At 42.8% G+C, this 12,717-nt stretch overlaps 1 protein-coding gene across 2 annotated transcripts in view; it reads right to left on the minus strand.

Moving 5' to 3' along the window:
• FGF9 (fibroblast growth factor 9) overlaps positions 1 to 12,717 on the minus strand; it is a 106,210-nt gene that overhangs the window by 18,739 nt on the left and 74,754 nt on the right. The window lies entirely within an intron of this gene.

Consider the following 12,717-nt stretch of genomic DNA (forward strand, 5'->3'; position numbering starts at 1 on the left):
TCCAACATGTTTCTTTCCAACAAACAAAAAAAGTGTGAACCAAGTGTAGGGAAATTCATCAGGGAATCAAGTCTATGTCAACAAAATGTAAACACTGTGTAAAGACTGAAGCACTGCAACTGTGATGAATGGAAAGGTCAAGCCGCTCCACTGAGTGCTTTGAGTTCCATAGTATCAGCAAAAAAATGCATACAATAGCGTGAATAAAATGCAAAAAGTATTTTATATTGAAAATGCATCAACGATAAAGCACCTTGTCAGTCCACATGTTACCATCCAAATGATGGTCTATGTCAACGAATCCAGCGGCCCGCCGAAGGACACTGTCTGGAGGATTGCTATGTAGTTAATAGGGTTTTCATGGCTTGATACTGAAAAACAGGGCTAGAACCTGTACACGATAGACTGCTGTGCTGACTGAGAACGTATCAAGCCGGGGTCCTGGTGTAGGCATCGCTGTGCGCTGTGGAGGTTCCACTAGGCGGCGGGGAGCCGTACCTTCAATGCAGCGGCATGCTATACATGAAGGTGTCTGGCTGGTCGGATATAAGTGGCAGCTGCTATCTGCCCGATACTCGAAACTGTAGAAGTCAGTCCTTGTTCCGCTGTGCGCAGTTTTCCGGGATAGACGTGGCCGTAGCCCAGGATGCGTGTCGGTGTCCCACTCCCAGAGGACTCCAGGTGATCCTCCCTCACTGGTCCACCCCCAGGATCTGGATCCAATAGCGATGGCCGTGTCCTGGCCACCTGAATGACAGATCCCCGGAGACTAGCTAGGGAGACACCTTCAGGTTTCTCACAGGTAGGATTACAAAGATATTCTCAAAGAGGCCAAAGAAAGAACTGGGTCCAGCCAGCACCACAGAAGGTTTATCAGCCTGATGATGCGCCAATGGCAAAACCGTCCACTCACTCTTACACTAGGTCTGCATAGAGGGCCGGTGACCAGCCATGATAAATTCTAAGTGTCTTCTGGATAACCCTAGATGCTCCAGGATAACTTCCCTCAGGAACCAGGCTGATAATTGAAGAGATTAAAGGGAGCAGTGCCAAAACCTCACCCTCCCCTGCCCTCTCTCTCTCTCTCTCTCTCTCTCTCTCTCTCTTTCTCTCCATCCCCCTCTTATCCCCTCACCCTCCCCACGCCTCCAAGACAAAAAGGTCAAACCTCAGGGGAAGCTTGAGCAGGGCGGACAAAGGGGTTACTAAAAGGTGCGAAAAACACTTTGGCTGGCAACCAGAATCGGCATGCAAGGCACTGGTCGCTCATCGAACTTCCTGCATATTTTGTGAATCAGAGGGACAAGGTGGGACACACATTAAGGGATATTGCTTCCCAAGGAATAGCCAGACTATCACCAATTGAGTTCCTGTGCCTGCCCACCCAGAGGGCAAACATGCAGCATTTTGGTGTATAAGTTCGTTTTTCCCCAGCAATGGATAGGGACGTTTTGCACACAGCTCAGTTCACTCAGGATTTTTAATATGAAGATTGAATAGAATGGTTGGGGGGCGGGGGTAAGAACACATCCCTAGCGCAACGCCCTCCTAGAGTCAAACCATGAAATAATTAGCCTGCATTGCCGTATCCTGCAACTACCCCTAGGTCCATGTGCAAGTTAATTTATTATATCTTTAAACCACGTAACGTATCTGATATTTAAACAACATAATGGGAGCATTAAAGGAATGGTTTTCCCAAATTATTGGCCAAAAAGATGGGCAATAATAAAAAAAATATATTGACACTTTTTCTTTTAAAGTTCTTATGTAAAGTTTTGAGCAAATGAAGCTCAAAGGGAAGCACATGGAGGCATCCATTTTGTGAAATGGATGCCCGCGTGTGCTTGCTTTTGCGGCACTAATGAAGGAAAAGCCAGCCAGCTGTAGTAAACAAATGCTACCACTGGGAGGCCTTTCCTTCATTGGTTGCGGGACTCGGAGGACAGAGACCGGAGACTACAGGCAGAAAAGCTGCAGCTAAATCTTGGTAAGTGCTATTTTTTTTTTTAAATAAGCACTAGCCGCGTTTTTTTTTCTACGTTTTCCGGGCTGGAGGAGCCCAGAAAACTTAGAAATAAAACTGCAGCTTTAAAAACGTTGTATTCATGTTTGCGGTAAAGCTACCGCAAACATAAATACAACGTTATTGTGTTTGAAAACGCTGCGGTTTTTCTTTCTAGGTTTCTCAGGCTCCTCCGAGCTCCAGGAGCCTGAGAAACTTAGAAAGAAAAACTGCAGCGTTTTTTAAATGCAACCGCATTGTGTTTCTGCCTGCCGTGGCTATCACTTTGGGTGTCCGGTGCTGGGGGTTGTGTTTCCATGCCGCAGTGTTTTCGCTTACAGCAGCTTTCACAGGGAAGGCAGAAACACAACGCAGGTGTTTAGAAATGCTGCAGTATTTCTGCTTACAGCAGCCTTCACTTTGGAGCTCTCAGGCTCCCCGTGGGGAGCCCGAGAGCCCCAAATGGGAAAGCAGCTGCAGGCAGAAACACAACGCGGTTGTGTTTCGAAGACGCTGCGGTTTTTCTTTCTAAGTTTCTCAGGCTCCTCCAGCTCGGACACAATGGGCCTCATTATGACCCTGGCGGTAAGTTACCGACTCCGCCATGGAGAAAGGGGGAATTACCACCCCATTACAAGGTTCGTGGGGCGGTAATTCCCCCATCCTCCATGGCCCTTCCCCATTCCCATTTTTGCCCCATAGGGCTCAATGGGAATGGGGAAGGCGCTAAGTACGGTGCCGCAAATTGCGGCATCGTACTTAGCACCAAGGTCCCTCTGCGGGTCCCTACTTTAACGGCTGGTAAAACCAGCTGTTAAGGTCGGGTTCGCAAAGGGACCTCATAATTAGGCGCTAATAGGTTAACGGCGCCGCAGCCTTTTACGGCGCCGTTAACCCATTAGCGCCTGGGTCGTAATGAGGCCCAATAACGTTGTATTTATGTTTGCGGTAGCTTCAAAAGCTACCGCAAGCATAAATACGTTTTAAAGCTGCGGTTTCATTTCTAAGTTTTCCGGGCTCCTCCAGCCCGGACAACTTAGAAAAAAAACTGCAGCTAGTGTTTATTTTTCTTTCAAAAAAAATAGCACTTACCGAGATGCAGCTGCAGCTTTTCTGCCTGTAGTCTCTGGTCTCCGTCCTCCGTGTCCCAGCACTAATGAAGCGAAAGCCACCCAGTGGTAGCTTTTGTTTACTACAGCTGGCTGGCTTTTCCTTCATTAGTGTCACAAAAGCAAAAGCAAGTACAGGCGGGCATCCATTTCACAAAATGGATGCCCCCATGTGCTTCCTTTTGTAACGTTTCTGCTTCATTTGCTCAAAACTTTACATAGGAACTTAAAAAAAAAAGTGTGAATATTTTTTTTTTTATTATTGCCCATCTTTTTGGCCAATAATAATTTTTGGCCGAACCATTCCTTTAAGACAATATCATATTGTTGTAGCAAACTGAATGTTGAAACATCCATTGTTGGTTAAGAGATGCAGCAAATCCTTTCATTGTAACAATCAGAGGTCAGGGCTGTGATGTGCTTGCAGCTTGGCAGGGAAAACAACTTGTCGAAATATAGTTTTTTTCTGCTCACTGCAGATAACCGGGTCACATGGTACACCATGCATCAGCATAGACAGCCCTTGTTAAAAATAGAAATCATTGTAAAATGCCATACTCTGTCCTCTGAGGCATTAATTATTAAGTTCACACATCCCCCACAGTGAACAAACATGTTATCACGCATCAGGTTTGGTGCATGTTTTTTACACCTTGTTAAGATTAAAATACAAAGCGTTCGCACTAGAGAGTTTGCTTAATTATTCCAATATAAAACAATCAATGTTACCAAAGGCCATTACATTACACCAAAACCAAAATAAATTCAGAAAAAAAAATGTTAAAGGAATTTTTACACAGGCGACAATGAACTGTAGAAGTATACGATTGGGTGGGCCAAACATTAAGCTGCAGTGATCTCCTTCGAGCCTGGCGCAGTTCTGGAAGGTGCAACCAGCTTAAGTACATACAATACCCCAGGGCCTTGTGTTCTTCTCCATGCGGAAGGGCTTATGGAAAATACAGTGCTGGACTTGCACGTTTTACATCGATTTATATTAGAAATCGCTATATAAACAAAACAAGTCAGTAATTTTCAAACTTAGCTAGCAACCGGTCATTGATGTTAAAAAGGTGGAACTGAATATCCATTATCGGGTTATGTAAAAGGACCTCTGTAGAGACATACGGTGTGGGTCTCAGCATTTCCAAACTTAGAAGATGGATTTTGTGAAATGCTGTCTATCTGCTCTGTCTTATGTATGTATGATGTCATGAGTGTTGTATATATGATATTGGTGAGAGGCTGGCTGAGTGAGAAGGTGTGCTGGGTGAATGTTCCCTTACTACTAGGGCCTGTACTATATCTGCAATCTGTAACTAGAATAATAAAGCCTGCTTCTTTTGTACCTGTGGGCCCTAGCTTCCCTACTAGATGGCCTACCTTTAAATTGGTCTTTTACACTCTCTGCAAAAACGTTATTTTGAGTATAGGTGAAATAAGAGTGAACATATATGCACAAAATCCATGTAGCAAAGAGTAAAAAGAAAAAAGGGAAGAAGAAAAATAGTAAAATAGCAACATGATCAAAGTTTTCCTACTTGCCTCCGCGTCAGTAGGTTGTGTGTAAACGAGGTCCTTCCAATTAAAAGTAACAAAAAAAAGGAAATCTCTTAACGTTGATCCTCACTTGTAGAGCAAATCGTCACTTCAACTTCGAGAATCCTGGTGAGGTCCTCACAGATACAGAAATGGCGTGGGGCAGGGTTTGGTCTAGAAGGTGGCTTTTTGCTGCAGGGCGGGAGGTGTGTATTCATTGAAGTGTGCGGGGCTTCTGCCTTAGAGAGAATGGTGTCTTTTGTGAATGTTCCATAAGGCTGAAAGCTCACACCATATTTGTTTCGGCAATATAACAGTCTTTAAACCTCAATGTGGCAGTAGACTCAACTCTGAAATCTTAAAAGAGGGCAAGAGAAGGCATGAGGAGGACCCCAAACCATATGCAATGTGAACAAACTCTTCACTCCGGGAAACGCTCTGTTCTGTCTGCCCCCAAAACTCTATGCAGACCTTCAGGCTCCGACTGGCCTATTGGGTAATGCTCACAACTTGGGGGGCGATCGTTTTCTGTTGCTGAATGCAACAAGCATGAGGTGGATGCGCATCTATTTTGATCTTCAGGTCTGCTGCTGGACACCAACTGACCCCCCCCCCAACCCCATTCAGGAGTACATTTCTATGAGCATGGGCACAATGCTCGACTCCTGGGGACTGACACATGCAATTACTCACCATATGGGAAACTCAAGGGATAACAGAAAAAGAAAGCATACGCATGTATTAAAAATACTTCCTGTTTTTACCTTTACAAGAAGCCAAAACTCTAAATGCACAACATAAAGATAACAAAACTAGATGGTATATAGCAATGGTTAGAGGCGGGCGGTACACACCGACACTAAATAAAGACAAGTAGAGGCCCCCCATCGCCAGGAAGAAAACACCAGCACAGTTCTGCACTCCACATTGCCTAGCAATCTGATAACCCATTTAGATCAGTGTGGCCCCATCCTCCCCCTGCCCATCGCAAGAACTGTTGGCAGCAGTATTTGGTGGGATGCCACAGGACTGCAACAGCTCACCAGAGCAGGAGAAGGGAAGATTTAGGTGAGGTTAAAGTCCCTACGTATTAAATAAGGATTATGGATTTTACGATTGGATTATAGGTAATGTGTTGCCACATATTCCCAGCTTTCATGCACCTTTCATGCAGCCAACTAGGCCATCTCTCAAGTGAAACTACTTCCATAGCACCGAAGGCGCATCAAAGAATGGTTAAATGAAAATACTGAACAGGGAAAGAACCACTGGGTTTTAAAACAATTGCTCCACAGGCATGTCGAATACCCATCCACTGACTAAGGGACCGGTCACAGACTAATAATGCCATGGTTCATATATTCCATCACATAACTCAACCTCTTCAGTTGGCACAGAAATATCTGGATCCAACTGTAAGGCCAAGATGTTAGCACCATGCTGCAGAGCAAAAGGCTGCCTGCACTCCATGCCCTCAAGGTCTTCATCTTGGAGCCTTCATCTGCACAAATAAACAGGGTTCTAGATGTTTTGCCAAGATCTTCAGCCTCTAAACTATTGCAGTTAAACCACTTCTTCCGCCGACCTAGTCCTGGCTACCCTTAGGAAAATTATGCATTTTAAAAAGGCACACACACACTTGGCAAGGACAGACGGGGCAAATCACAACATTAATAGGAGAATGACCATTCACAGTGCACGGAGAAGGCTGCCACACAGAAAGAAAAACAGGTCTTGGCAAAAATATAGCAATCTGAATAGTGGGGGTTTCCTATATCCCCCAGGACAGTCTTTGAGAGTACATTATGCTATGAAGAGACAGGTGAAGCTGTTTTGCAGAACATTACACTGCTGTCAAGGTGGCTTATAGGAAACAAATGTGGGAATATTTGGCAACATTCTAAAGGAGGTAGTAACGACAGGATTAACTAAATGATGTGGAATGAGAATAACTGACACTAAACTAACAGTCAGTGGTTCCTTGGACAGCTTTTTGAAAATAATTAAATTGAAAAAAATCCATACAATCAGGGAGCCAAGCGAAGACCTCTGCTAGCAGTATTGTGAGGGAATTAAAAACACAGCCCTGTGGGCGTAAAGTAACAATTATTGCATCTCAGATTGAAGATCACTTGCCACAAGTAATCATATGGGAGAGGAAAAATAAAACTAGTCCGGGATAATGAAAAAATAAGTGAATACAGCAAGACTGAGCTCTATGCAGTAAGTGTTTCTCCATCACCCCTCCCCGAACCAGGTCAAGAGGAACCAGAGTCTGTGCTGGGGAATACAGTGCAGCCCCCACCATTCAGATTTCTCTATTCACCAGGACTAGGGCAAGGAGGATCTCTCAAGGGCAGCGCAATGGAAGCAAGACAACACACAGCAACACAGGTTTGAATCCCAGTCGCGCACATGGAGACTGGTCTCTGGTATTTAGCGGGTTATAAAACGATAAATTTGTACATTCTAACTATCTACAAATGGCCCTAGAAAAGCCCCATCTTATCTTTACATCAAGATGTTCAGAAATTAAGTTCTCAGACGGTTGCCGATGTTCCCATCAAAGAAACATCTTTAAGTGTCCATTGGCATACAGAAACTGAGACAGAAACCCCCAAGAAAACAGTGTAAATACACAACCTTCCATCCACGTATACTTTCGCTGTTCAAATGACAATGTTTATTTGTACTTGGGTGGGGCCAGAGCGTAAAAGGTATAGTGCAGTTAAATGCAAATAGTTCTAGTTCATGAATCTGGAGCCCGAGAACACAAACTATTCCATTGTTTTATATATATATGCACTTGAGATTGATCTTTTGCATGGTGGAGTTCTCTCCACCTGCATTATGCTAAATAAGATTAATCCTGGCAAGCCCTCACAAACCTCATACCCAGTGCCCTACTTTGGAACCCATGCAAATCAGAGTACAGAATTAGAGGGCGGATGGTAGTCCTAACCACATAGCCTTGCAGTTTTACATAATTACCGGCATATTTCCCAAAGGACAGCAGAAAGGTTAGCTATTTTTTTTAATGTATGCCTATAGTCTTCTATAATATATATAGGCAAAGACACCATTACACCAAGTGAGTCTGTTAGTCTCTTTCGATGAGTGTGTTGAATCATATATTGAACAGTAACCCTACCTACTGACTGATGAAGAGAAAGAAAAATTGATAACAGGGAGTAGAAGGAATAGATTGCTCTCCTTTTGCGTCCATTGAGGGATTATTAGCAGAGACTGTATGTGAGGCCAAGGAAGAATCAAAAGACCCAGGCCATCTTTAGTGGAAGAGACAGCAGACAGGCTGTTGAGGAAAGCTGATTCCATTTTGCTGACTGATGCCCACCTGTTCCTAGAGGGGGATAATTGAACCAGTCCTTAAGAGGGAGCCTGTCTGATATAAAGCCAAAAGAAATTAATAAGGGAGTATAATCTAAAGGGAAATAATCCTGAGGGGCGTGATACTATAAATGGAATTAGATTAAATCCTGGACCTGTTAGTTGTAAGCACTAAGGGGCGGCAGTATAGCAACGGACTGTACAGCTCTTTTTCTGTGGAATCTAGAAACACAGAATTGTATAGGACATCTCACTGTGTGCATACCTAGATAGCATTACAGTAATTGAAGTCACTTCCTGGATACACCACAGAGTAGAATATTGTTGTTAAAGCCAAGTTGGTCCAGACAAAAAGGGTGTAGGATTCCCTTCAAGATGTCTCTAACAGACTCAATCGTTCAATAAAGATCTTGCCATAGTCTGGTAGTTCCACGTGCCAATAACTACTTTTGCTCCTCCCTTAGCCGCTAGTTTGTTTGTAATCTGGTTTTTATTGGCCACGTATAGTAATGCAGCTTTTTCTCGCATGTTGCAAAACCCCTGATTTTGGATGGCTTCAAGTTTTTTAAAGTTTTTTAAAGATATCTCTCAAATGTAATTGATTCTGCACTTATCAATGAGGGTGGTGGGTAAAATTTGGATTTGTGCAAATTAGTGGCACTGATGGCATCCTCAAAAACATGTCCACCATAGTACTGTTTCAAGTGGATTTCCCTAATTAAGTGATCTCAACGCGAGTTTGATATGGATCATAGAATGCTGTCGGGACAAAAGAAAGGCCTTTCTGTAGTACTGCAACCTGGTCATTATCTAATATAATAATACGAGACAAGTATAGTACAAGAGAGTCAGTTAAGGCTAGGGGTTCTATGGGGGGGGTTGTACAGGGAATATAAAAGGGGGTTATGTGGTGGGGTCCACCCGTGTCCCCTGCTGCAGGTAATTTTGGGCAAATTGTCTTGCCACCTGCTTCTCGCCTTCCCCTGCCACGCTGCAAAAGAAATATAGAGGATTACAATTCTGAGCCCCCCACCTTTCCTGAAAATGCAGTACTCTTTCAATTGGTAGATCTTTAATACCTGCTGAGGAGGGCCCAGCACCAGTTTCATCGGAGGTTTCACTGGAGAAGCTCTAATTTTCTGGTCAATGGCAAGTTTTATTATAACGCCTTCTTTGTCTCAAGCCTGTATTAGGAAGATCTGCATAATTTTGCTCATTATAATAAGAGTCTGAGGTATACAGATAAATCCTTTCATGACTATATGCTGCTATGTCTTTGAGTTTCATGATTTTGTTCCCTAGGTGAGACGTCTTAAACTCCTTCATAGCCATTTCCAGATCCTCCAGGCTCTTTTTATAATTTGCAAGAATCAATTGGTTCTGTAAGGTATCGTGTTTTTGTTGCATTTCACAAATTAGTTTCTCTGAGACCATTTTGGAAGTATTTATTATCAGGAGTAGCCAGTCATGTGTACATTTATTTGCAATATAGCTCCAGTCCTTACGGAACTGGAGCCAATCTAAAAATGTGTGGTTCAATCCTGTTGATAAGTCCTTGTGGTGCAAAGGGAGAGCAGATATACTCTGTCATCAGAGCCCCATGTAATTCAGTTACAAATAAGTTTTTTTTTCAGAACTTCAAGTTCGTTCCAGTCGTCTCCACTTGCACATGCAGGGGATCTCTGGTCCGAGAATGGGAGGAAGGGCTAGGATCCCTTCTACCATTTCCTCAGTGTTCGCTAAATAAATAGACTCCGCTATCTTTTTGAGTATCTATTTTTCCACTGAATCTATTGGTGTGTCTTTTTTGGAGGAACAGAATTATGAGGAGAAATAGAGGGGTACTAAGTGTGTACCAATTACAGAGGCCTACAGCTACTTGCTGTCCGAAGGAGTATTGCATCACTTAAGAGGCCAAACAAAAAAGGGCACCCTGAGCACATTCAAAGCCCAAAACAACTGAGACAGGGTGGTTAAAAAAATAAATCTGGATTTATAATTCACTGAAACTAGTTTACAGGGTCATTCCTTGCCTATCCCTCACCCTAGATAGGTGGCACACCACCGCACCCTAGGGACAAACATCACAAGAGGGCATGTTTAGCTCTGATTGGAGGGACATAAATGTTACTCAATAACTAGTAAATACATTAATAGATATCTGGTTCACCATTCCTTTTGTGTTAAAGTTGTTTTGGATTTGAATGTGGTCCGAGTGCCCTGTTTTGTGTGGCCTCTTAAGTAATGTGATAACTTAAAGTTATGCAAAGTCTACAAAGAGGCTCTACCGACTTTATAATCTATAACCTACAAAAAAATTGTCATTTGCCAACTGCAAGATCATGGCTATTAAGATTGCGATTTAACGTCTTGCAGACTATCGAGTTACTAATCCAAGGATACAACCTGTAGAATATGTAAAATGAATTTTGTGGAAAAATTGTACCATCTTATCATAGTATGGCCGAGGTTAGTAGTGAAGAGACAACTGTTCTTTGAAATGTGTGTGTACTCTACCAGTGCAGTGTGTTCAGAGGCTCTTTCGGCTAGAATTATGGTGATGAGACAACTGAACTCACCTCTTGCACTTCTACAATTTCAAAGGCATATTTTTAGCATTTTTAAGGATGTCTTAGAGAAAGATCGGATAACGGTAATGTAATGCTGTAGCATGTGAATACTAGCTCTTGGGCATCTACAAAAGCAGGGTGCCAATTAGGCCATTTCCAAGGACTTGTAGTTCCACTGAATGGACAGTCAAAGACTTGACTCATAGCTTTACTGATGATCAAACCGTGTCAAAGATTTATGATGCCAGATCAGGCATCCCTTGTTAAATACTTGAGATAATGTTTTTGTCACACATGCATTCTCTTTTTGTCCATTTCAAAACCATGGAAAAAACGTACTATTGCTAGGGTCAAGTTCTCCTGTATACTGGTCAATAGGGTGCTAAAATAGCGCCTCCTATTTGACAAGTTCTCCATCTCCTTCAGCTGTCTAATATTTGTAGGCCTGCCAAAGGTATTTTATGAAACCTCTATTTTTCAATAAGCATGCCGCATGATCCTCCCCCCCCCCCCTTAAACTACACAACTGAATGGGAATCTCAGGAACTGCCTTCAAATGAGGCCGATCATTGCTCAACAACCACACCTGAGAAAATCATAAGAAACACCAAATTCTCCAACAGGAATAGCCCTCATGGCATATCACTTCTATGCCCACCAACCTTAACAAGTACTATTGCACTAAACGCAACCAAAAAAAACATGCAACCAAAAAAACAACAATACCAGCTGAAATTTGTGTCATATGCAGAGGATACGCAAATCAGGAAAAAGGGGATGGGGGCAATCCAACATTCCCATATGTCTGAATAATACCACACATTGGATGAATAGTTCATTTGCAGAATAGTCAAACTTTTACTGGGTGAACCATATGGAATCACCACTCACGTACAGTGACCTATTTAACTGCAAATGGCTCTCCCCTAGAAAAGAGGTAGAAAATGTAGCCATTATTTTGATTCACTCACTTTCTAGCCCTTACAACCTCCCACCCAAAGTTCCTGTCGTTGTCAAAACGGACTAACTGTCAATGCTCCATGTTTCGTAAACTGTGCCCTCTCCTACAAAGTAGCCACCTGATGGAACAGACGACATCCCTAATGACACTAATGGAATATAGCATTGTGGTTTATTTTGAACACCTAAAGAAACAGACTGACAAAACGCAAAATCAGGCAACTAGACTGGTCCCCATGTTGAAAAAAGGAAACTATCAGGCCATCCAATGTATCCCTTTTACTAGCTGCCAGAACTTCGAAAGTTAAGTTTGAAGTTCAATGCAACACGCATGTCATTGCAGAGCAAGGGCACACTTGGGACAATTATCCAGGCTTTATGCCCTAAACCAGAATTCTCCCCACAAAGAAATCCGTGACTGTCTCAAACTAAAATGCAAATTCTGAAAACAGTAGCAAAAACGTGTGGGTAAAGAGCATAATACTTTGAAACATCATCAACCCCATCATTGAGAAACCAACCAAGTTCCCTCACATTCAGGACGTTGCTAGACATTGAACTTTTAAAGCATTACAAAAAAGAATCAGGATTGTGACATTTAGTGAACATTTAAAGCCGCATGCCTACCAGGGCCAATCCCTCTTTGACCAACCATCTACTAAACCTCTCTCCAACCCCTATGCAATCCTCCACAAACACAGGAGTCAATATCAGATTGTGAGGTTCATTGTAACAGATCGCAATTCAACGCATGCTATAAGCAATAATCGGTGTAGTCTTGATTAGTGTTACTTTGCCAGCAGGACTGACAGCATCAAAACGACCACCTCAGAGTAGAACTCGTATTGCAATTCCTCCACTGGTTGCCAGTTACAACACCTATGAATATTAATTCACCAGTCATTGGGCTTCTAAGACCTACAATTGTAGATTGGAAGAAATAAAACATATGCGCCATCTCACAAAAATGCAGTCACACAAGGTGCTACCATTTTAGTCAACAATATGTTCAAAGAAGTCGCCATGTACTTTCTGTTCAGTTGTCAACTCTGGAGCTCAAGCGGGAACAGCTAGGTTTACAAAGCCTTCCTGGTCGGTCTGTTGTTGAATGGCAGGGCATTTAAACTTCCCTTTTTTCTTGTTTGGCAATTTATTTTGTAGTGCCAATAAAAAACATTATTGCCAA

Source organism: Ambystoma mexicanum, chromosome 7q (genome assembly GCF_040938575.1).
Source record: "Ambystoma mexicanum isolate Mex_15411 chromosome 7q, UKY_AmexF1_1, whole genome shotgun sequence".
In the NCBI taxonomy this organism is placed as follows: Eukaryota; Metazoa; Chordata; class Amphibia; order Caudata; family Ambystomatidae; genus Ambystoma; species Ambystoma mexicanum.